This window comes from Cavia porcellus, unplaced genomic scaffold (assembly GCF_034190915.1).
Source record: "Cavia porcellus strain 051 isolate PalLab524CR breed Dunkin Hartley unplaced genomic scaffold, mCavPor4.1 scaffold_33, whole genome shotgun sequence".
Lineage (NCBI taxonomy): Eukaryota > Metazoa > Chordata > Mammalia > Rodentia > Caviidae > Cavia > Cavia porcellus.
In genome coordinates, this window is record NW_026947516.1 from 2737737 (window position 1) to 2764995 (window position 27259).

A 27259-nucleotide genomic window follows, 5' to 3' on the forward strand; every position below is an offset into this window, starting at 1 on the left:
TGGCTTCAGTTCATTCATTATAGTAATGAAAACCAAACTAACGCATGGTCAGGTTTTCATCCGGTCTCGTCTGAGTAGGAATAAATTCTGGTCCTCAGAGAATGTAGGATTATGTCTTTCCTATTTTGATTTCATTCAAATTTTACCAAGTGCAAAATCCAGTGGCCCAACTGGGCTTTGGGCTTATGGTTAATCTTTACAGATGGAGTGTGTTCTTTTGCATTTTCATTATTACAAATTTTAGGATGGATTGTAAGGTAAATGCAAACCTCCTCTTCCATTTTTCTTTACAGGTTTTAGTATTTTAAAAACTTAGTGGTTCCGGTGCTAAAGATACATTTATGGCCTTTTTAGAGTGTGAATTATTTGCAGTTCATGTTTCCTTAGCTCAGGTAGGTAAGAAGAAAGAATCACATATCAGGTTAAATTCTGAAGCTCGTCTGTTTCTTCCCATAATAGCATAAAATTAAATCGTTCCCGACCTCTTCTATTTGGAAATACCAGGATTTAATGAATTGTTCTCTAGTTGAAGTGTTTTACTATGACACTTAGGATAGTCCCTGGCAGGTATCCCTGCCCTAAGCAGAAATCAAATTTTGTGAGTGGTTTTCTTAGAAACACGTTCCTATTTGTAATATCAATGGTTTTACTGTGAAACGTTTCCAAATCAGACTTTACTGCCCTCTGATTAAAATGACCCCAAGGATAGTAACAGTCTAAAGCGGCTAACCCAACTCGAGCTGAAACTTGATCATCTTTGAATTTTCATGCCTGGGGACTGGAGCAAAAATCTATCATTGTTATCTTTCTTTTTGAGCAGTTCTTTCCTTGACCCTTCCAAGATTACACGTAATGGAACTGATGAAAAATGGAAATTATATTCCATAGTGCTTCTCTAAGACTTGCCATGAAATATGCAAATTGTTTTTCTTAGAATTGCGCCTTAGATGAAATTCAAGTTTTTTGACAGTGATGCATACAGAGATGAAGTAGAATTGAACTCTTTCATTATTATTAAATTATTATTATTATTATTATTATTATTATTATTATTATTATCATATGTAGTACTGGATATTGAACCCAGGTACTTCAGGGTGAGCTACATACCTAACCCTACCTTTAATGTTATATTTTGAGATATGATCTCAGTTAAATCATTCATTTGTTCAGACTGGGCTAAAATGTTTGATCCTCCTGTCTTAGTAGCTCAGATTGCTGGGATTAAAGGCACGCACTCCCATGATTGGCTTAAACATGAATTTAAAACAATGTCTCAGCTCACAAACTTAATTCTTTCTATGATTCTGCTCACAAACTGGGTTGGACCGTGGCCAGGTACAACAGTCAAGATCAGTGTGAACCTGATGGGGAAATGGGATTCAGTCCTCATCCGGTTCGGTTCCCAACCAGAATGGTAGAGAAAATTAAGTTCCTGAATTGATAATATAGTTTTATAAAAATAATGTTCTTGAGCTGGGGATTTAGCTCAGTGGCTTAATAGTGCTTGCCTGGTAAATGCAACGTCATGAGTTCAATGCCCAGTACTAAAAAAAAATAATAATATTATTATTTTATTTTCTTCCCTATTTATTTCTTTCTCAGAAATAAATGTTCGGTCTCCCTCTCATTCATTCTGTCAGTGTTGGGGAAATCAAGTCCATGTCTTTGTAAAAGCAATCCAACTACCTTACCACTGAACTGCACACCTAGCCTAAGACATAATACTTCATTGAAAACTTACCTATGCATGTTGATAATCTTACAACTCACAGTAGGTATCAACACGGGCAATGTTTCCCAGTATTTCTGAGGGATATAGCTACAAAGATTTAAAATGATATTCTTAGAGTTGGAAATGAGGGATCCTTTCCATATGCAAATTCCATCCTCTTCTACATAAAAGTATGCCGTCCCATATATTAGTAACCTCTCCATTGCTTGGATGTGTTTCTAGTGATATACAATTTTACGGAGGAGGTATTTACAAGGGGTCAGTCTGTGGATGTCTGTTTTCAAGAGAAAGTATCATGGTGGACAAGTGTGGGGCAGGGGAGATGTTTAATTCATGGGAACAGGAAGCAGACACACAAAGAAGATCTTGAATTGGAGACATGCGCTTAGAGGTCAAAAACAAGACCCACCTTCTGCAAGGCTCTCATGTCCTGTCAGCATGTCTAGTCATGAACTTGTCAATGCATCCATTCCCTGCTGAATATGCACCCCTCCATCCAGCCGTCTTCCACAATTCCTACCTCTGAACATATACGACTTTGGAGGGGGCCATGCTAGATCAAAACCACCATACCCATAGAGGTGGTGTCCATGGATTCTTTATTTTACATAGAAACCAAAGCATTTTGTTCTGCTTTCTCTAAAAGGAGACTGCTACTGTAGAATCGGATATAGACCAACAGACATCAGATACCTTGGTATCTCTACATAATTCAAGCCAAAAATCTATCTGTCTTTTTTGGGGGGATAAGGGGTACTGGGAATCAAACTCATGACCTTGTGAGGCAGGACGATCTCTGTGAGTTCAAGACTTTTGCAGTGGTTGAAGATGTCCACTGAGATGTTATAGCCAGGTGCTTATGCCACTGAGCTATACCTCTGATTGCTAATTTTTTTTCTACTGTTAGTACTATGTGTGTTCTGTGAGCAATATATTAAGATAAAATTTGTTTCTGCTTTTGCTCGAATCAGGACCTTTGCTTTTAGCTACACCACTATCACAATTTCATGTTTCTGTTCAAGATGGGGTCTTTATTTGCGTCACTAAACTACCTAGGTAGGCTAGCTAGGTTATGATCCTCCTGCCTCAGCCTCCCAGGATGCTGGGTTACGGGTCAGTACCAACATCGACAGCTGTTTTTGTTTCCTTTTTTTTTTTTAAGAAAATCACTTTAATGGCAAATATGATGACACATAAATATTATTTTATATTTACAGAACCCAGAAGTTCTGCTGACATTTACAGTGTTCCTCCTTTGTCCCCATTTCTAACAGAAAGCATGTGTCTTTCTGTGCCACTTAATTTGATGGCGTTCATGTTTGTTAAGGAAATTTAGGAGGGCTGATACTGTGGTGCATGCCTATGATTCCAGCATCTCAGGAGGCTGAGGCAGGAGGATTGCCGTGAGTTCAAGGCCAATCTTTAGCCTCTGCAAGAAACTAAAGATGTCCACTCAGATGTTATAGCCAGGGGACAGTAATTGAAAATATGAGACGATATCCTCAATGACAAGATCCCCACTCAGCATACTGTCTGTCTGACCACTGCAGTTTTGAACCTCCTTCCCCAGGTCCCCACCCTGGTAAAACCCCTTTGGACCATGCTGTCTTCCAAGGCAGAGCTGTATCGCAGTAGTTCCTCCGTCTTCCAAAGATTGCCTGCCATGCAGGAGACAAAGCTTCCTACCAATTGTTGGATGCTTCCAGATGTTGACCTTCAATCAATTCCTTGGGTAGACCAGTTGTTGTACTCTGGGAATGAGGGAGGAGGTTGAGGGGGGTAGAAGCCGGACAATTAACTGGGGGAATGGGTCAAAATCATAAAAAGTCATGGCCAACACACTGAGAGAGGTTTCCTACATGGACAGGACATAGCCACAAAGCAGGACCAACAGGATGTCAGATTTAAGGTTGATCCCTGTGGACCAATCAGAAGTTTGATTCCTCACTGGCCTATGAATCTGGTGATACTCTTAGGACCAATCACAAGATGCTATTTTCAACCTTGTATTTGCATCTGGGCATGACCAATCAAAATACAGCAATCTTGATGCTTTATTTGCATGTGACAGGAAGCCAGGGAAAGTTTCCATGGGACAGATTAAATCTGGTACCAGGTAAAGCTAGTTTTATTCACACATAATTGCTGTACCATTACTATGAAGGACTTTTATGGAAAATGAACGAAGATCATCTCGAAGTCTAAAGAGTCTGCTCCACAGCTAACACCCCTGAAAGACCCCCACGGATGTTGTTTGATTGCATACAGATTTCTTTTGCAGAGAAAATAAATTTGGAGACGGTGTAAAGGAAAATGGGTTATTTTCAGACTGGGGATGTAGCTTTCTGTATTGGAATGAATGTTTGGCATGTCCAAGGCTCTGGGTACGATCCCCAAATACAAAAACGTAAAACCAAAAAGTATTTTCCAACTACTACTGCTGGTATATTTAATTAGTTCCTGTGCATTGATTTTGATCTCATCTGTAGAAAAATGTAGAAGAGACTCCTGATGAAATGTTTTCAGTTGCATAGCACGACACACACACACACACACACACACACACACACACACACACACACACAGCTGTGTGGATGACTTACAGAAGTGTTAAATTCATTCAACTAACACTGATTTAAGATGGATGCATCTCTCAGGAGAGATTGCATTTATTTATTCTTCAGATTTTCCAGAACCCTAGAGGAACATTTGAGCATCTCTACTTTTTGACCAAAGAGAAATACTCAGGCCTCAGGAGAAGTCTACCTTAAAGATTCACAGTAGTGGCCAAGGTTTTGGGCTCTGAGATTTTCACCTTTGTAAGGAAAGAATCAGCAAAAAGGCTTTTGCTAGTTTGAGACAAGATATGGAGCTGTGTCCCAACAATGTCCTGGACTTCACAATCCCTTGGCTGACCCTGGAGGTACTCAGATTTTAAATATTCCTCACCCACTAAACTTTTTCTTTTTGAGGGTTTGAAATCTTAACCTTTAAACCTTTCCTTTGTTCTGCTTATGTTTTCTGGATTGTTTTCCACCTGGGTCCTTTATACTTTACGTGATAATTTATTTTCCGTTTCGTGTTTTATCTTTGTATACTGTTCAGTCTGATCATCAGGCTCGCAGTCAAAAGCAAGCAAGTGGGGAGAAGGGAGGAATCTAAAGCCTAATGATGTGTATTTAAGAACAGCTCTCAGATGGGACCCATATTGCTAAGGGAAGACATTTACCAGAGGAAACTCCAGGTTTATTTGAGATGATGTAATGTTGTCAAAGACAGTGCACAGACTCACATGAGATATTTCTGAATAATAGTGATTACTCATGATTATTAATAACTAGAATGACATCTGTCCGAGTTTGAACCATTTCTGGGATGATGGAAATACTTTGCTGCTAAAGTTAAATTGATTTCTCTTCATGCTTGAGTGGCTAGAAGATATTTTGGGGTGATTGCAGGCAGACCATCCTGCATTAAGAATCCTTTCTTCCCAAACTGCTAACTTTACGTATTCAGTTATTCTTGTCACCCTGAGCAGGGGCAGTTCTATTTTTCTACTGAGAATATTCATTTATCTTTCACAGCATAGTGAACGTAACTGAAATTAACCAATTGTTCCCTCAAATGGAAAATCTGGATCCTGCATTGAGCTTTGGTCTGTTAAATTTTATGTGCCACAACTTTCATATGCTTATCAAAAGTACAGAAAGGAAAAATTAAAAAAAAAAACTATGCAGGAACATGTCACTGAATATATATTATCTGAACCGTGTCTTCAATTTCTCCCGTCACCATCACTTTAAATGCTGCTCATTGCAATCGGTAGAAATTATATGGCACAGAATCCAAACAAGTAAAAGCCTGGGGGGTAGCTGAAATAATAATAAACACTACAATTTTGAAATTTTACAGGCCACAGAGGATTGTTATTGTCTATCTTGCATAAGCTTTTCTAAACGAACTGAAGTATTTACTACATATGTAAATAAATCAAACAACTCAATGCATGTAGATATTAGAGATGCCCACATCTATTCTGACGTATTATTCTCACTATATTCTTTAGTATAGCTATGAATTATTTTGATTTTTCTAACTGTACTAATCAAGTTTTCTCCTCATTACTGATTCTGTCAATAAGAAAATATCACTCAAGTATTTGTACCCTGTCCCTAAGGATGGTCGTGTTTATTGTGCCTTCTCTGTAGACCACAGCTCTTTCCAAAGAAATTCTCTCAGCAATGAATACTTTTAATTTTACAAAGCTAAAAAAGGAGGTATGTAAGAGCAATACAGAAGGACACAGAGAAAGAGATAGGGATGGAGGCACAGACAGAAAAATAGGGTAAGAAACAGAAAAACACACATGAATGCTAAAACAAAAATCATTGGATATCTATCTACTGCCAAGAAAATTTGTTCTCATCCCTCTCACTCGATTAAAGTAGCACGGGGGTTTAGAATGTGTAGTTTATTTCCTGAGTTTTCGGACGAAGAAATAAGCTTGAAGCATTTAATATTTGCTTCCTTTTTACAATGAAGTTGTTTGTTTTTTGCCTTTTTGAGACAGGCTCTTTCTCTGCAGTTCAGAGTAACCCTTGAGCTCACTTTGTAGCCCAGGGTGGTCTTGAACTTGCAAGATCTGCCTGCCTCAGCCTCCCCAGTGCTGGGATTACAACAGTGCACACCATGCCCAGCGGGAGACCAACACATTGAGCACTGTCTGTTGATAACTTCTGGAATTGATCAGGGTGTGCTTCTACCCAATTTCAAACCAAAGCCACCCGTGGAAAAACAGCACTGGTAGATACACATTGTCAGTTTTAATGTCCAGGAAGGCAAATCTGAGCATAGGCAAAGTTAGAAAAGTAACTAAACTCCAGAGCTTGCTGGGACACTGTATAAGCATTAATATGAGGGTGTTATTTACCAACACTTGCAAAAGGAGCCCAGATCATCTGCCCCAGAAATGTGAAGGTTTCGTCAAAGTAGCCCTATTTGGTTTTTATTTATATATTTATTGATGCATTTGTAGTTTTTTTTTGTACAAGAATTATCAAAAATTGTTCTCTAAACAGAAAGGAAAAGAGTACAAACCTTCCTCACGGAAGTGTCTGAGAGATACCAAGATGGTAAAGAATTCTGGAACCACCAAAAGGCTTCACAATATCTTTGACAATTCTTGAGAACTCCAGGTATCATCAGCACCTCGGTGGTGAGAGTTCACACACACTGGTGCAGAGTCTCAGAATCATAGCAAAGTCCTTCCCAAGTATGCTGGCATGAGAGTCGTGGAATGCAGATGCAGGTCTGTCTTGCAACAGAGCTGGGCAACATGTTGAGTGACTTTATGAGACCCTGACCGCTCTGGTATCAGAAGGGCTGAACAGGAAACAGCCAGGCAAGTCCTCAGCAATGAACAGAACCAGCTCTCAACACATCCGTGTTCCTGCTAGATCAAACAAAATCCTATCACACCATCCTGTGTCACATTTCTTTTCGCTAAATGATTTCAAGATGCATACCAGGATTTCACCAGAAAAAATAGTAGCAAATGACTTAGAACCAGGAGGGAACCACCAGCTGATGTACAATGTTTTCAGCAAAAAAAACATTGTGGGGTGTGCTCTTCCATAGAGATCAAAGGCATTGTATTAGAGCTATACATGCATATCTGTGTTTATAACAGCATAATTCCTAAGACCTAAAGACAGGAGAGGAATGGAAGGGGTAGATGAATTTAATTTTGTAAGGTCCATGTACCAACTCCTCAAAAGGAATATAAATGTTATTTACCTCCGACATGCACTAATACAAATAAATAACCATCTCACAAGGTGATAACCATAAAATCATAAAATAATTATATCTCTGACAGGCTGGTATTTTCCACTGCAATTTCAGTAGTCACTTTAAGAAAAAAAAAAAAGTAGAAAACATCAACCAAAGTTGAATATCTGTTTATTCTCGCGGTAATCTTTAACATAACCTTTTTTCAGTGCTGTTAATAGAATCCAGGACCTCACTCGTGCTAGGCAAATGCTCTAGATATGAGCTATATCCACAGCTTGAAACTTTCTACATTTTATAGATATAGGATAGAATGTAGGTAAGACTCCCTACTTTTTATATTAGAAAAGATTTTGGGACTGGGGATTTAGTTCAGCGGCATAAGCGCCTGCCTGGCAAGCACGAGGTCATGAGTCAATATCTGGTACCAAAAAAATAAAAAGTTTTTATTAGTATGTATTTGCAATAAATAGTAAATTAAGTCAACTTGTGGAACTGGGTCATATATCTAGCACATTTTTTTAAAACCCTCTCTTCCCTATCTCTCCTCAAATCCTCTTGCTGTGTCCAAAAGTTCTTCCCTTCTTTCCTCTCCTCTATCTTTTCTTTTGTTCTTTAAAAGATTGCATTTTAGGTTTCTTTTTATATGTTAATAAAGTATCAAGGCACATCCAGTTTGCTATACAAGACTGAAGTCTATCCTGAGTTGTAGTTTAAAGTTAACTATGTTGTATATAAATAAAGGCACAAGCACCCATATACACACACACATTCAAATATTTGAGTATATATTTCTTCATAAGGAAGTATAACATTTGAATAAAAACATACCAGCAGCTTAGGTACCAAAAAAGCCACAAAATCAAAAGAAATAAAGCTTTGCAGAAAGAACCTTTTCTGAGTCTCATGACACTTTTTGTTTTGTCTTTTTGAGGCAGGGTCATGTTTTTGAGCTCACTCTGTACTCCAGGCTGGATTCGAACTTGCAAAGATCCACCTGCCTCAGCCCCCCAAGTGCTGGGCTTACAGGAGAGCCCCATCACACCCAGCTTCATGACATTTATTTAGTGTGGACCAACACGTTCATTTTTAAATCAGCAAACACAAAGTCATTTCTTCCTATCATTTGAAGGAGGATATTTGTGTGGAAGCAAAATCACCAGGACCTGATAATTTTCAATGTGTAATATGCACAAATATAGGCAAAACAGATTAAAATGAAAGAAAAAAGATATAAACAGCTTGAAATAAAGTGTAATTATGATGGTTAAAATGTAAAGCCTTGTGACTAATGCCACCAAATTATATCACTAAAATTATCCCCAAGTTATTGTCTTCTTTCAATTAGATGGATGTACTCATCCTCAGGATAGACACAGAAGACCACAGGCCAAAAAATTGATAATCTTTTTTTAAAAATCCTATTTTATTTAATAATTGAATGCAATTAAAGCTTTAGGTGCTTGCTTCTCTCATTTGAAACTGTCTACACTTGGTACTCATTAAACATGCAATGAATGTGGACGTACGTTAAATAAAGCCTGCATTACATTTTCTAAGATAAAATAATTCTGATCATTTTTAGCTCATGTGTAAAATTGGCCTTGAAAAGAAAGCAGAAATATTCAGTTATGTCACTGGCAATGACTGTACTTAAGGTAATAGCAAATGATTTTATTTCCTACTTAGCATTTTTCTATTTAGTGTTAAGGGGTTTTAGGCTTTGTTTATAATTTTCACCTTGGCAAGTGGTAATTATGGAAATGTCTATACCATGGTGCTTCTTTTCTCTCTTTCTAACCCAAAATTAGCAAGAGAAATATTAAATCCAGCATTACAGCTATTTCATGCATTTCCAGATGACACTCTAGAGAACAGTCATGATGCCCCGAAAGGGGCAATTACGTTAATTGTGCACTTGATGAAATCATGTTAATAAAAGCTTTCGGTGAATACAATAAATGGATACATGGATTTGTCGATTGAATCAACTTCCACTCAACGCTCATTTGCCTGTTAACAGTTTTTAACACTTCCACAGTTTATTATTAATTTGGAACCAAAAGGGACTGAGCTGATGTGGCTCACACAAAATGGAAAATCATCCGTCCTCGTTGTAGTGACTCAGAAGACAAAAGAGAGCCTGAAGTTCGATTCCAAGATGGTGGCTTTGTTCAAGGGGTCTTCTTGCTGTTAGTTTCTCTTGATATGTTCATTCTTGATACGTTCTCTGATCCAGAAGTTAGAGATGGCTCAACTGTTAGCTCTGCAAGCCTGAAGAAAGGGTTTTTAAGAAAGGAGAAGATGATAAAGAGAATTATATCTTTAGGGAATTATGTAAGACATAAGTTTCGATGCCATTTTTGACCAGAGAGATGGAGCCAGCCAAGATCTGAGTGCTTGTGTGAAAGTGTTACAAAGCATATGGCCCCAGATATACGTGGACCAGCACCCATTCATGATGGTAAGATATAAATTTGTCCTTGTGGATCAACAGTTCCTGAGATTGTCCTCCCTATGGCCAATGTTTCTTGAGATGCTATTTTCTTTTCTGATCATATTTGTTGAACTGTTAACCCGAAGGCATCTCACCTCCTCTCTTCACGCTAATTGTTGGCAAAACTTATTTTCCAATGGAGTTGGATGTTCTCAGACAAGAGAGGTGACCATTAGGATTAAAAAGGAAGGAGAAATAATTGCAGTGATGCATCCCTCTTTGCTGTTAGGACGGTGTGATGTCTACAGGACATGTCGATGATCCAGACAGCAGCCATGGTAGCACACCAAGCCTGTGTGTTAAGCTCAGGGCAGATCCCTGAAAGTTCCATCCTGGGGGACCTCCCTCTGAAGTTTGTCCAACACATGCACTTGAGTTCTTTCTCTGGAGAAAATTAACATAAATATTGGTGTCTTTTTCTTCCATCTGAGTGTCACCACTGGAACACCCTCATATGCCGAATCACTTCTGCCTTAGGTTGCACAATAGCAATATGGTAGGCCAGTACAGTCCGCCCCTTGGTATCTACAAAACCTTTATTTCTACTGCTTCTCTATGTCACGTATATGAATATTAAACTCATCAGATTCCTGAGTCTCTTATTCTTCACAATGGTGTAGTATTTGCATATAATAAATTATACCCTAAATTATGCCCACCATCCCATCTACTTTAAATTATCTCCAGATTATTTATTATATGAAAATTAATGTCAAGGCTGTGTAGTTATTATAATATGTGATTAGAAATTACTGGGAATTCTTATTTTTTTAAAAAAAATGATGATAAAGCAAGCATTACTATGTGGATATCAAGTTGTTCCAGTGTATTAGTTGAAGGTACAATTCTTTCTCCTCTTGAATGCTTTTGCATCTTTGCCAGAAATCAATGCTCTCTTACCAATCTTGGGACCTCATATTGGTACCCTGATAGTTTGTCTGTCTTGGTATCAATGCTATTCTGTCATGATTGGTAAAACTTTGTGATAAATCTTTTGATAGGGGAGGAGATTCAATTTTGTTCCTTTATCAAAGTTGTTTAGACTAATCTGAGTCTTTTTCATTTTTACTGATATGTAAGAATCAAAATTCTCAGCCTTATGAACAATGACCTTGGCATTTTGATAAGGGATAGTGTTTTCTGCTTTTATTGTTTTCTTCTAATATTTTTGTTTTTATTCTATCTTTTATTTATTTTTTAAAATTTCTTAAGGGAAGATGAAGATATATCATGGCTTTCTTCTTTTCTAACAGATGTACTTGGTGCTGAAAAAAATTTTAAAAAACATGAAACATAGCTGTGAAACTTCCCTGAAAATCCTGCTCTAGCAGACTAATTGTATCATTCTTGCCTATTGTTGAAGCAACTCTAAAAGTTGTGTCCCCTGAGGTCCACTGTGTGCTCTTTTGACTGCTTCAGTGTCCTGAACGCATTCAAAATGTTGACCTTTCAAGGTTACTCTGACCTTGGGGAAGAGCTGCAAGTCACACCGTGCCAGATGGGGTAGGTGATATGGGTAAGGAGATAGTGTCACGCTCGTATGAACTTTCTTTCCATTGGTGGCACTCAGAAACAACATTCACTGTATATTTTTTATCCCAACTCATAAAGACCTCTGAGGAGGACTTGCAGAGCTGCATGCAAAAGTGTGCTAAGTGGTGTTATGGATTAAGAACTGTGGTCAACTTAATACCAGTTGGATTACATCAGCATGGCACTGGGCGTAGATGCTCCACCTGAGGAAAGTTGCCAGCATAAATAGGTGGAGAAGGAGAAGGAGGGTGTTGAGATGTAAGGCATTAATGCATTATTGCATTGAGCCATTGTGAGTTCTCCTATGAGTTGCTATCTGAGCTGTTGGTTCTCCTGGAGAAGTTCTGGTCCTCACATCAAGCATTACTTCCTGGCTCCAGAGGGGAAGATGTGTGCTGCTCAGTCTCCTAGATGAGTTTGTCACACTGGCTTCCTGGCATGTATCCACCTGTGCTTGTTGGAGGAGCTCAGAGCCTCTGTGTTGCTGAGGATGGCTGTGGTGCCTTTCAGGACAGCCCTGGTCTCTGTTGTGAGTGTGGCTTCTCAGCTCCAATGTAGAACCCTCATCCCACCAGCAGAGCTCCTTCACTCCCTGCTGGCATGGACTTTCTGGCTTCCATCACTGACCTGTGGGCCTTCCTGGCACGGATCCATAAAAGAGACTGGTGTGAGTCCTTCTCGAGGCTCTAGGCCTCTAGCTGGATTCATGGGAGGCGTTGTCCTGAGCTCTGGGTCTTCATCTGGACTCATGTGGGACATTGCTGTGGGATTTAGGCCTTTGACTAAATATTCTGTCTTTGGTGTTATAGATAGATTTCCTGCATTTTCTTGTGTTAACTCCTGGTGACCATTATAAAAATAATATTATGAACTCCATGTCTGGATTTTATTTTATTGTTCTGTGCACAAACCTTGACTATAAGTGTGCACAAGGCAAGAAGAATTCGGATAGTGATTCATGGTAGTGTGTCTCATACCCTTGTACAGTATATTAAATTTAAACCTTTGCCATATATTTTGATCACCTCTTTTATATTATATTGGATAAGGCGTAACTAGCACAGCTCCTTCATCCTGCTGGCATGGACTTTCTGGCTTCCACTGTTGATCTTTGGGTCTTCCCGGCATGGATCTGTAAAACTGACTGGCGTGAGTCCTTCTTGTGGGCTCTGGACCTCCGGTTGGACTTGTGTAAGGCACTGTCATGATCTCTGGGTCTTTATCTGGACTCATCTGGGACATTGCTGTGGGATTTAGGGTCTTGACTAAATATTCTATGTCTTTGGTGTTTTAGATAGATTTCCTGCCTTTTCTTGTGATTACTCTGGGTGAGCATTATAAAAATAATATTATGAATTCCGTGTCTGGATTCTCATTGTTCTCCATACAAACCCTAACTACAAGTGGGCACAAGGCAAAAAAGAGAATTTAGATGGTGATTCATGGCAGTGAGTCTTATAACCTTGTACAGTATATTAAATTTCAACCTTTGCATATATCTTGATCACCTATTTTATATTATATTTGATAACAGATAACTACAAGAATAAAAGTCTGTCCATGTGACAGGACCCTGCATTGTCTCCAGGAAGTGGCAGCTATGAAGACAGTGGTCTAGATGTCACACCAAGCTGTAGTACTAAGCCCATATTCTCCAGAATTTATCTTCCAGTGATTTGATGCATGAATGTAGACCCAAAGTATATAGAGAAAAAACTAAATTTTCTATTTCTTTGTGCATAGATGGTCATTTATATTCATAAAAATTGATCCAACTTTTGAAATCTATTTTTGAAAGTTTGGAGGACTGAAACTGCTATTTGACTTGCAAAATTTGTACTGTGATAATGACCCCTGAGTGGGCTTTTCAATACCTGTGAATTAGCAAGATAAAATACCAGAAGATAATCTAGACTCAAAAGTATAAGAAATTGGTTTGAAAATACCGATCATTATGTGTCACTGGAAGATGACTATGGTAAAAAGTCTTCAGTTCAATTCTAGCTGGAGCCACACTTAGCAAAATTTCATCTAAAAAGAAAGAAACAAAAATGTGGCACATGGGCAAATGATGTGATTATTTTTTAGTTTCAAACAGTGTCCTTAAATAGAAATATAACTATCTTAGCTGAGCATGGCAGCACATGCCTGTAATATAAATTCTCAGGAAGTCGAGGCAGGAGGATTGCTGAGAGTTCAAGGTCACCTTGGCCTACAGAGTTAATTTAATACCAGACGGTACTACCTGGTAAAATATGTTCCATAAAGATAGTACAGTCTGGTATTAAATATATATATACACACACACAATATACATACATATATATATATATATATATATACACAATATGTATATAAGTATATACAATATACTATATATATATATATACAATATACTATATATATATATATATATATATACAATATACTATATATATATATATATATATATATATATACACACACACACACAGACAATATTGTCTTGGTTACTTTTATCTTGTTGCTGGGCCAAAATACCCAAAATGAAGGAAGGAAGGGATTATTTAGCTCTCCGTTTGTGGAGGTTTCAGTCCACAATCAGCTGGCTCCAAGGCAGGACGGCATGCCACAGAGGCTACATTTCAAGGCAGCAGCAGACAGCAAAAGTAGCCAGAGCAATTGAGGGGCAAAGCAAGTATATCTTTCTTCCTTCTATTACACACATCCTCCACCACCTCCACCACCAAACAGGGTAGGTGTAGCACTCACAAAGTCTCCTTGCCCTCCTCTGGAACAGGAAGAGGATATGTACAACGTTAAGATCCATGGCTCCTTATTGAGTCTCTTAGTTAAACTTTTAAAGAGTTCAACTTGACACCGTAAGTCACCATTTTAGAGATATGTATACTTCTAATCACTACAAATTCATCAAAAAGAATGATTTGTGCTTTCAAGTTTGATCAGTTTCTCATGCTTATTTCTTATCATCTGAGCAACTGCTTTGAAGATAATAATATGCAATGGAGTTATCATTGAAAATACTCTCTGTAGTAAACATTATGCCAATAAAGTTAGGATCCAGGCATGTGTTCCTGAAAGGGCAGGGCACTTCCTGAGGAATGCATCCTTGGAGAATTGTGTCCTTTCGTTATGGCGCATAGTGTAAATCAGCATATTCACAACATTGCAAATTGGTGCAGTGTTCTGGGAGCATCGTTGTACGTGTGTTGTACCAGAGACCAAAATGCTATCACGTGGTCCATAATTGTGCTTTAGTACACTTTTGGTATTTCACCTTCCCTTACCCACAAAATAAATTACCAGAGGAGCAGGATAAATATTTATATAGTGCTTTATCTGAGGTGCAAATCAAATATGACCGCCTATTATGTGTGATGAACATGTCCTCATAAAAATTCAAACAATAAATTTAAAAACAAGTGCCAATCTAGTAATAAACAAACAAAAGTCATCAGTTGTAAGAAATGTGCCACTCTGGAAAAGCAGGTTAGTAATAAGCTTGCTGTGCATGTCTGGGCACGAAAGGCATTTGTGAAATCTCTGGATTTTGTGTGACATTTTATAATGAACCTAAAAGTTCTCTCAAAAACAAATCTGAATTAATGAAAGAAACAAAAATCTCATGATGAAGTGCAGGCCTGATTCCTGTCCAGAAGGAGAAATAAATTTAATGTGGAGAATTTAAATATCTACTGCAAGGGAAAATCCAATCCTCTATGTTTCCTAAATAATACTTGTTGAGAAATCTGCATTTGGAGGAAATGACTTCCATACACACAGATACTCAAGGTGAATCAAGGTCAAATAAAAAAAAAAAAACAAGCATCACAGAAAAGACACAAAGTTATCAGCCATGTAAGTGTTGATAAACTTCAGGTCGCCAGACTTGGTGAATCTCAATGTACAACAAGTATTTCGTGTTCAAATTCAGACTGCGAATGTCCATGAAACCTGCAAGATGAATTCAAAAGATTGCCATGTAAATCTTTTGCAAATGGTCATTTGTCTTTGCTAAAGACAATGCCAGGCATGGCTTCCAAAAAGCTCCTGAGTGTGAGCATTTTAAAAGAATATTCTCTGGCATGTTCCCTAGATATCTGACAGAACAGAGTCTGGGAAGACTGCACGTTGCTACTGCAGATGTTGTGAGCAGATGGATGATAATAATTTTATAGAATGAAGATGTGGTGACAAATACGATTTCTATAACTCGTGAAACACACTGTGAATGAAATTTACAGTTAGGTGTATAACTATTAGGAAAGCTACTATAAAATATTCGCTCCTATTTCTAGGTTTTCATCTATGTAAAGCTAAGCAAGTTTTTTGCTTCAGTCTTTCATTGCAACAAAATAGTGATGTTTATCTGTGAGAAACCACTGTTTAAAAATTGCTCTCCCATAAATTTTAATAAAATTAAAATTCCACCAAACGCATGATCATCCTTGGAATATTTTTGCTGAATGATGTGCACACCCACATGCCATTGCAGGTGGTTTCTTATAATTGTCCATCTTCCTGTATCTCTAAACTAAAGATCAGAGAGCATAGTCGTCTTCTATATTTTCAGATACTCACTAAAATTAGAATATTTCATGCAGAATAAACTAAAGCACAATTGAGAAAGCAGAGCTGTTTTCAATTTTTGCATGCCTTTGCCTGAAGCGGACAGAAATGCTATGATTTTATGGCTTCATTAAATGTCTCCTGGCTTTAGATATTTCCCTCTGAGCATTTTAGTAGCATGGTGATTTTAGGATTTTAGATTGAGGTAGGCACCTGGCTTTACAGTGTGATTTCAAGAACAGTTGATATTCCCCATTCGGATTTGGACGTATCTCTAATCTGTCTTTGGCTTTTGGGATACTTGAAGAAACCTAAGAAAGCCTAGGTTCTATCAGCTGATTCATCACAGAATTTCTATTTCCCAGGAAGAGAAACACTAGTTAAAATTAATTATGATTATGGTCCCCAGAAATCCTTTGTGTTGTTATAGCAAATTATCACTGAACATGTGTCTTGTAGAGATCAGATATAAGTTTTTTTTAGTTCTGGAGGCTAACGTGCAAGTTCCAGGTGTGGCTGGTGCTGGCTGCTTCCTGGATCACACATGGCTCCTTCTATCCGGGTCTTCACACGGTGCCAGGGGCAGGAACTCTTGGGTTGTTTGGTGTTGGGAGCCGCAGCCCCGAGCCCGGTCGCCTCACTTGGCGGACGTGAGGCCTGTAGTAAAGAGTAAAGCCTGAGGTAGATTACCCCTCCCATCGAGCACGTTAGTTTCCTGCTTACCGCGTAAGCAACCCGCTCAACAATATAGTCTGCCTGGCAACTGATGATGTTAGCCAATCAGCTTGCCTTGCTTACTTTAACATGATTGGACACTGTATCCGTATATATACTGGTGCCACCCCTGGGGGGGGGAGAAGAAGCCCGGAAGTAGAAGCCCAGAAGGAGCTGCGGGGAGCGGACCAAAGGAGGCTTCGGCTGGGAGCGATCCCAGGGCAGGCTGTACGGAGAAGGAAAATAAAAGAAAAGGTTGTCCACTGCCAGACTTTGTCGTGTGTCCTTCCTGCCGGCCGGGAGCGGACATCGACATTTGGAGGCCTGCCCGGGGACTGATCACCCCCGAGACGTGACAACGGACAACGCTCCAGTACAGAGCTGCGAGACAGGTGAGTTGGGGATAAGCCTGGGCTCTGGGTGGCGCGCACCTACAGGGCTTTTAGACTCCCCTCAGGCTCACGCGTAAGTGGCGGATTCCTTGGGCCTCACGCGGTGAGTAACATATTAAAAGATGGGAAACATGTTAGGTAGCAACACTAAGAGCGAGGGTGGTTGTGGAGAAAGCTCTCAAGAGCTTACAAAAGTACGCAGGGTATTTGAGCAGGCCCAGTCAGGGAGCTCCCGAGAGGGGTCCGTCAAGGGGAACAAAGATGCTAAGGAGGAGGACGGGGCTCTAGCCTCGGAGTCGTCTGACTCCGAGGACGAGGGAAAGTTGAATGGCAAGGAGGCCAAAGAGACCAGCTGTCAGGAGCCTAAGTCGCTCGATAAGGAGTCGCAGGGTTCTTTCCCAGCGTTGCGCCGTGAATTGCGCTCCGCTCAACTTGGTCTGCGGAGGAGTAGAGAGCTCCTGAGCGCTCCCCGGCGCGAGAGGGAGGCGAAGCCTTCCGCCCCACCTTGGGGGCTGTTCCCGGAGGCGATCCCTCGCCGCGAGGCGGCCGCCCGGGAGCTCCCTTCCCCTTCGCCAGAACAGGAAGTGATGCACGGGCCCCCATTTTCCGCCCAATCACGGCCGCCGTCTTATGCTCCGCCGCCGGCGGGTCGGTATTTTTACAGGCGGCTTTGGCAGGGGGGACGTTTGTCTCATGAGGTACATCCACCACCTGGGATAGATAGTGGCCCCTACGGGATATTTCCTGTACAAGTAGCTATGGGCCAGGGACGTAATGCATGGGAGCCTTTTGAGATAAAGCAGATTAGAGAACTTAAAAATGCAGTTACAACCTTTGGGCCGACTGCGCCTTACACCATTGCCATGCTGGAGAACCTGTCTTCTGGGCCCCTCACCCCCGCGGACTGGATTCAGCTGGCAAAGGCGTGTCTGCCCTCGGGTAGTTACCTGGATTGGCGAGCCTGGTACGCAGAGTTCTCTGCAGAGCAGGCTGAGAGAAACGCCAATCGGGGAAACCGGGGGTGGAACAAGGAAATGCTTATGGGAGAAGGTCGGCACGCTGATGACCAGACCCAGTTCCCCGGCGCTGTCTATGAACAAATCAATGCCATAGGGCTCCGCGCATGGAAACAGGTAAGTGGTGCCGGAACAGCCTCCTTGTGTCTTTCAAAAATAATTCAGGGTACCACAGAGCCATTTGTTGACTTTGTGGCCCGAATGCAAGATGCTGCCGATAAGATATTTTCTGATCCGGGAGTGGCTCGACCACTGGTAAGGCAGCTGATTTTTGAGCAATGTACAAAGGAGTGCAAGGCAGCGATAGCTCCTCATAAGAACAAGGACCTCAACGCCTGGATTAGGATATGCAGAGAGATAGGGGGGCCGCTCTCCAACTCGGGAGTGGCTGCTCTCCTGGCCGCGGCTGTACAGCAGAGGGGACCTCGCGGGTTAGAAGGGGAATGTAAGGCTAAAGGGTGTTTTGCCTGCGGGGAGCCAGGACACATTAAACGTCATTGCCCAAACAATGCAGATGCTAGGCCTCGCCCTAGGAATGAAGAACCATATGTTTGTGGGCGATGCAAGAGGGGATCACACAAAGCTGAGGAGTGTAGGTCGGTCTTTGATGCTCAGGGCAACCGTATTTGTGGACGAGATGCTAGAGGGCCAAAAAACGGCCAGAGGGGGCCCCCTTCACAGGCGGGCCCCCACCCCAGAGACAGGACAGCTCAGGATGGCAGCCTTCAACAAGGGCCACCCCTGGGTCAGCAGGTGTGGACCTCAGTGTCGCCTCCAGACTTATATTAGTGCCTGATATGGGTGTTCGAGTGGTTGAAACCACCTTTAAGGGACCGTTACCCGAAAATTCCGTGGGTCTGGTGATCGGGAGATCCTCCACGGCCCTTCGGGGTCTCATAGTAGTCCCGGGGGTCATAGACTCAGACTACACAGGACACATTAAAATTATGGTTCAATCTCTTGTGGGTACTATGGTAATCAATAAAGGAGACAAGATAGCGCAGCTCTTGCTGCTCCCCAGTCTCCACAAGAGATTCCCCTCAAAGCAGAAAATTAGAGAAAGTCAAGGTTTCGGTTCCTCAGGGGAAGTCTTCGAGGGACTCCATATAATACTTGATAAAAGGCCCATGCTCTCACTTAAGGTCAACGGCAAGAGTATAACAGGGCTCCTAGACACAGGAGCTGACCGTTCCATTATCTCTAGAAAGGATTGGCCCTCCAACTGGCCCACCAACACTGCAGATAACACGCTGCAGGGCCTGGGGATGGTGTCAGCTCCTCAGGTTAGTGCTTCAACCCTGCTCTGGTGCGATGAGGAGGGTCATCAGGGCCATTTCCAACCATTTGTGTTGCAGTTGCCAGTGTCTCTATGGGGAAGGGACATCCTCACTCAGATGGATGTCACGCTTACGTCAAACTGCTCCCCCCAGGCTAAGGATATACTCAGAAACCAGGGATATACCCCCGGCAAAGGCTTGGGCAATGCCCTACAGGGTCGGACATCCCCAATACCAGTAGAGAACAAAAAAGGTAGGCAAGGGCTGGGTTTTTCTTAGGGGCCGCTGAAGAAGCTCTCCTACCCACTTCGATCAAAATCACCTGGAGGTCAAATGATCCGGTTTGGGTACCTCAGTGGCCCCTGCCTAAGGAGAAGCTATTAGCCTTGTCAGAAATAGTCAGTACACAACTTAGATTAGGACACATTAAGCCGTCAACCTCCCCATGGAACACCCCCATTTTTATAATTAAGAAAAAGTCTGGCAAATGGAGGCTGCTCCATGATCTAAGGGCGGTCAACGCGCAGATGCAGTCCCTGGGGGTGGTCCAGAGGGGGCTGCCAGCTCTCTCAGCCATCCCTCAGTCCTGGCCAGTTTATGTTATAGATCTTAGAGACTGTTTCTTCTCAATCCCCCTGCATCCAGAGGACACTCATAGGTTCGCCTTTACTTTACCCACCATTAACCAAGAAAGCCCTGATCTCAGATACGAGTGGATAACGCTGCCCCAAGGTATGGCCAACAGTCCCACTATGTGTCAGATTTACCTTGATTCCCTACTGGCCCCCCTACGGAAATCCTTTCCCAAGATAAGATGTGTGCATTACATGGACGACCTTTTGCTCAGCGGCAGGGACCCAGACATGCTAAATAATATGCTCGGCCAGTTGGTCGAGGCCCTGAGACAAGCTAATCTGCATGTTGCCCCCGACAAGATTCAGGGAGGAGAAATGGTGACCTACTTAGGCGCAAAAATCTCCCCTATGCTAGTCTCTCCACAGAAGGTCACCATTAGGACGGATGGCGTTAGGACCCTAAATGACATGCAAAAGCTATTGGGAGACATTAATTGGATTAGGCCATATTTACATATACCAAATTCAGATCTCAAACCCCTGTTCGACCTTCTAAAGGGAGACCCAGATATAGCCTCCCACAGGAGGCTCACTCCTGAGGCAAGAGCTGCCTTACAGAGAGTGGAAAAAGCCTTAGGTGGGGCTACCTTACACAGAATTGAACCAGGGCGACCCTTTGATGTCTGTTTGCTACAGACTAGTCTACAGCCCACAGCGGTGATTTGGCAGAAAGGACCATTACTGTGGATACACCCTAAGGTCTCACCTGCAAAAGTCATAGAGCATTACCCAGAGGCAGTCGCTTCATTGGCCCTTGAAGCGCATGATAGAGCTGTCCAACATTTCGGCTCAGGACCACAAGCCATCCGAGTACCCTATACCGCCAGCCAGATCAAGACCCTGGCTGCCTGCATAGATACATGGGCCATTCTGAGATGTGTTTTCCATGGGGATATAAACAATCAATACCCTAAAGACCCTATCTTGTCATTTGTCACTCAGCACCCTATAATTTTTCCAAAGGTTACTGCCTCTGAGCCATTAGTCCCAGCAACTACAATATACACAGATGGCTCCAAGACGGGGATAGGCGCCTATGTGATCCTAGGCAAGCCCCCGGTTACCATACAATTTGAACCTGATCAGCCTCAGGTGGTGGAACTGCAGATCGTTAAAATGATTCTTGAACGGTTCTCAGAAGCCATTGATATTGTCTCCGATTCTAGGTATGTGGTCAATGCTATGCAAGTGCTTGAGACTGCCGGTTTAATTAGATCCACTTCCACAGTGGCTGGACTGTTCCTGTCTATCCAGACATTGATTCAGAACAGACACCATAAGGTCTTCACCACCCACATAAGAGCACATACATCCCTGCCGGGGCCCATGGCACAGGGGAATGCGGCTGCTGATACTGCCACTCGCCCGTTATGGATTTTTACCTTACTAACACCAATCGAGCGAGCCCGTGCCTTCCATGATAAGTTTCATGTCAATGCCAGGACACTAGCAAACCATTTCCATGTTTCCAGAGCAGATGCACGAGATATCGTGCGACTATGTGACTCCTGTGCCACATACAAACCTGCCATACCGATGGGAGTAAACCCTCGAGGTTTGATCCCTGGTGATGTTTGGCAGATGGACATCACACATATACAGGAGTTTGGGACTCTTAAATATGTTCATGTTTCCACAGACACCTGTTCTCACGTCATATTTGCAACAGCAGAAACAGGTGAAAAAGTGTCTAATGTGATCAATCATTGCCTGGCGGCTTGGGCCGCATGGGGCAAACCAAAAATATTAAAAACTGATAATGGACCAGCCTATATAGGCAAAGCCTTCAATGAGTTCTGCAAAATGATGGAGGTTCAATTAAAACATGGTATCCCATACAATCCCCAAGGTCAAGAAATCATTGAGAGGGCTCATAGAAGCCTCAAAGAAATTTTACAAAAACAAAAAGGGGGAGTAGGCCAAGGCCTGGCCCCAAAGGCACGATTATCCATGGCACTATTCACACACAATTTTTAAAATTTAAATAATGATAATTGCTCCCCAGCCGTGGAGCACTGCAACCCTTCCCCCAACCATAAAGGGTGGGTGAAGTGGAAAGATGTCCTGACAGGACAATGGATGGGCCCGGATCCAGTGGTCAGCTGGAACCGAGGCGCGGTTTGTGTTTTCCCACAGGAATCGGGACGAGAACCACTGTGGGTACCGGAGAGACTGACACGGGCGACAAAGCCCTCGACTGAAGATCAGACCTGCCCTACCGGAGATCCATCACAGACCAACCAACAAGATGAATAGAAATAGCGGTAGCCCGAAATGGACAAGAAGATCCTCAGGCATATGCATGGCTCGCTCGCCTAGCCTACGACCGAGTCTAGGGACGGTGAGCTTCCCACACTCCTCCTCTAAAAAATTATGACATAGCTGGGTAGGAGAGTCAATGACGGGTAAGAGCGTACTCCCCCGGTGCGACTCAACCTAAGCCAGGCCCTACCCCATCCTGCACGTAAGCCGCTGGACTGTTAGATGCTGCCCAGGTCTAAATTTCTCTCCGAGGGGATTTCTTTACGGAGAGGAAATGAGTGCAAGCTTGTGTGCATCCAGGTTCCGTCCAGTTTGTGCCTGGCCCTAGAAAAAGGACGAGGGCCTCAGGGCCTTGGCAGACCATGGGACGGCCGACCAGGGTCTAAGCCAAGGACCTACGGTGGGCCTATGCATAGGGCATAAGCCTCTGCACCCAGTCCAGGAAGGGCTACGATGCGCACATTTATAAAAAAAAATAAAAAAGGGGGAGATGTTGGGAGCCGCAGCCCCGAGCCCGGTCGCCTCACTTGGCGGACGTGAGGCCTGTAGTAAAGAGTAAAGCCTGAGGTAGATTACCCCTCCCATCGAGCACGTTAGTTTCCTGCTTACCGCGTAAGCAACCCGCTCAACAATATAGTCTGCCTGGCAACTGATGATGTTAGCCAATCAGCTTGCCTTGCTTACTTTAACATGATTGGACACTGTATCCGTATATATACTGGTGCCACCCCTGGGGGGGAAGGAGAAGCCCGGAAGTAGAAGCCCAGAAGGAGCCGCGGGGAGCGGACCAAAGGAGGCTTCGGCTGGGAGCGATCCCAGGGCAGGCTGTACGGAGAAGAAAAATAAAAGAAAAGGTTGTCCACTGCCAGACTTTGTCGTGTGTCCTTCCTGCCGGCCGGGAGCGGACATCGACAGTTTGGGATAAGAACACTGTTTTTATCCATCCTTGAAACCTCAGCACTTACCAGGGCCCCACTGTATTGTAACATTGCCCCAAGTGATTTTAAAATTTGAATTTGGTAAATGAATATGCAATTACCTGTGTGATTTTAAAGTGATTTTCAGTAAAATATTAGCTTTGATAAAATAACAGTAACAAAACTCTAAGTCAATGTAAAAATCAGATGCGTGTTGAAATGTCAAGGACTTGTGTCATAGATGTCTCCAAAACAGTACTTGTGTAGTATTCTTGAAGAGCTTGGACATAATTTTTATTTTTCCTGTGTTTCACTTTTCTACACTTGGCCTGATTTCTTTTTTGTTTCCTAAATCTTTGACAGAATTTCAACAAAAATTGGAAAAGAGGCACATGTCAAATTTAACAGGGTCTTTTTCTTTTGACTATCTACAAGCTGATACTGCAGGCACAGACTATATATTATCCACGGAAATGAGATCATTATTCTAAGTGTTGTAATCTGGCTCACAGAATCCCCAAACTGATCTGATTTCCCCACGTCTACACTGTGAGCTTGTGTCATGGTTTATGTCAGTGGCCCCCAAGCCTCATGCAATTATGGACTCAACCGAATCTAGCATTTGTGATTGGTTCCTTGTCTAGTGCTTGGATTGGTTGTGTGAGTGTCACACCCACCTAGGGGTGGAGCCAGGATGTGATGTAATGGCAGGAAGAAGGTGTCTCTCTCTCTCTCTTGCTGGTTTCTGACTTGCTGTTTGCAGCCGCCATGAACTGCGGCCCCGCCATGCCACCCTGCCTTGGAGCCAACTGAGTGTGGACTGAAACCTCCAAGAACTATAAGAAATAAACTTTTCCTTCCTTAATTTTTGGATCAGGTATTCTTTTCTAGCAATGAGAAAAGAATAAATCAGCTTGCAAAAGTAATTCCCAAGCAAATAATTTAGTGAGGTGGGTACAGATTCTTTGGCACAAATTTCTTATGAAAAATGATACGTCCCTGTCATGGACCTTGGCATCTGCCTGTTGGAAGTTTCTTACACACAAAAGCCAGATGAAAACCTTGAAGCTCTTCTGAAACCTGATAATGAAATGTGTTTATTGTGGATGGTTGCATGGGAAGATGAAGAAAAATTCCTGGATCCCAGCTTCAATTTATTCTGTCAGAGTTCTGGACTCTCGGTCATGTGATTGTTTTGTCATTTTGATTTTGTTAAGAACATACATGTTTCATGTAACATCGCTTGGTAGGTCAAGAAGTTCATAAACTATGACATTATTTAGAGATACGAGGTTTGCAGAGCTTATTACCTATAGACAAAAAGGCAAGAAAAACATGGACTTGAGTATTGCCCATTGGTAGAACACTTCTTTTTGTACGCGAGATCCTTGTCTGTATCATTGGAATAAAAAATAAAAAGCATCCAACAACTACACAAAATGATACAAAAAATCCTCTGAGATTTACTGAATTCTCCCTATAAATAAGTGACTCCAGAATTGACCCAATACTCCTTTAAGTCCTATTTTGACTCTCTTGAAGGGGTAATTTCACTTTAGCTTTCAAACTGGAACAGAAACCCAAAGTGTATGCACACAAAATGGAATACAATTAAGCCCTAAAAACAGAATGAAATCCTGTCATCTGTAGTAACATATATGAATCTAGAGGCTGGTATGGTGAAACAATAGTCCAGGCATGGAAACACAAACACAACATTATTTAATTCATATGTAGAAGGTTAAAAAAAAGTTGTATTCATAGAAGTTGAGCGGAGAATGATAATCCTCAGACGACAGCCAGGATGGGTAGAAGGGCAGAGGTTGTTGAATGACTCCAAAGTACCAATGACAAACAATAAATAGAGTTTAGACAATAAGATGAATATAGTTAAACATAATGCTTATTTAAACAACAGGATTTTGAATGTTTTCATAACACAGACATGATAAATATTTGAGGTGAAAAATATGCTAAATTACCCTGATTGATCATTATAGAATGTTTTCAACATGCATCAAAACATCAAATTGCACCCCTTGAATATGTATAAGTGTGTTTCACTTACAAATAAGCCAAAAAATTATTTTACCTTGCAAAAATATTTTTTTCTTTTAATAGAAGACAATCAAACATGCATAAAGTAATTGTATTATTCAAAAAAGACCAGGCACATATTAAAGAGCTTCAATGCTTTTCAACAAATGAAGCAACTTATGGAATTAAACTATTTGATATGTTTCTTGTTTTCCAAAGGAAATTATCAGTGTATAATTTGGCCATGATAATTTAATATTCAAATAAAATGTAAATATTTTCTCTCCCTTCCTTCTCTATCTGTCTGTCTGTCTGTCTCTCTCTCTGTCTCTCTGTCTGTCTGTCTGTTTGTCTGTCTCTCTCTCTCCCCTTAGAACAATGTGATGACTTATATCTAAAATATACACTAAAATCTTGATATGTTCCAAGGCAGGTATCTTCATGGTGACAAGGTCTTGAGTGCTGATGAGCTGAATTCATAACTGAATGTTATTTTTGGAATTAGTTGAAAATTGGAGAAATAGGGGTTTGGTCCCAGCCGTAGGGATTGTGCTATCCAAGTGTGACCTTTACGACTGAGCCAGTCTCTGACCCCTTCATCTCTGGAAATGTTCTCCTTCCCGGGTACCACGGGGTGAGCATCTTTCCTCCACCACAACTTTCTGCCATGTTTCTTCCTTAACCAGCAACCATGGACTGACTCCTCTAAAACCATTAGCCTCTACTCTGTATGGTGGTGGTGTTGGGCATTTTGTCATGGAGAATCACCTCGATGACTTATGAGGATACTTCCATGATAATAGCAGCTGCATAGCTTGGTTCTGTTGTTTCTGATTGTCACAAATCCTCGTCAGTTAATTATTTCTTTCACTGAGAGCAGAGAAAAAGACATTTATTTTCGAAAATACCATTCCTTGAACTTTCTTACACTATACAGAATCTATGTTGCTTCTTTGTCTTTTCTGTTTGTTTGTTGAAGGAAGCAGAGAAATGGATTGTAATTTCTCCCGTGGATTTTTCCCCTCATTAATTGCAATGAGTTCATTACTGTTGGCAACAAAATCTCTTGACGGCTCACGCGTTGATCCTCAAGGTGGAATGTCGCCTGCCTGTGTTATACAATGATAAGCAAGTTCACATACGTATTTCCCTGCTTGGGGAAATCTTTGATAAAAGCTTCTTCTCTCATTATAATTCCCATTATCAACACTTTTCTGGACTACAGACATCTCAGCAGTGATTATGTTCCCTAAATACCCCAGAAGCCAAGACACGGAGCGTAAGCTGCTTATGGAATTACCTTTCAGAGAACAATATCTAGTTCCTACTATTTACACTAAGCTCATTACATTGAGAATCCTAAACAAACAAATAAAAAAAGAAAAATAGAAAGAAAGAAAGAAAGAAATACACATATCTACAGAGAGATTAGTGGTCACACGGAAATTGATTCTCACGAATTATAGCATTGGTCTCAACAATTCAGAATCCTTTTTGCTTTTTGAAATGTAACTGCTTTCAAGCTAATTCTGAGATTCCTCGGAGCATCAACATACACCTCCTCGAACCCTCACAGCCCAAGGTGACGATATTCAATTATGTAGAAGAGGGCATGATTTTTCAATCAATGAACAAAGCAACTTGTTCTTGAATATGAAAGATACACTGCAAGCTCTTATGCTGGTTTTCAGAAGGAAGGATTTGGAATCACTTCTGAATCAGTGATGGAAAAATGCTTTTCGGTTGATCAGTATTGAGGATGGGGTGTGTTCTGCATGGATCCAAAGATGCAAAGGACCAACAGAACTCTGAACAATTCCCACAGGCCCTTGGAAGATGGGTAGGTTGCAAGGAACAGTGACATATAAACTACCTTTTCTGACAC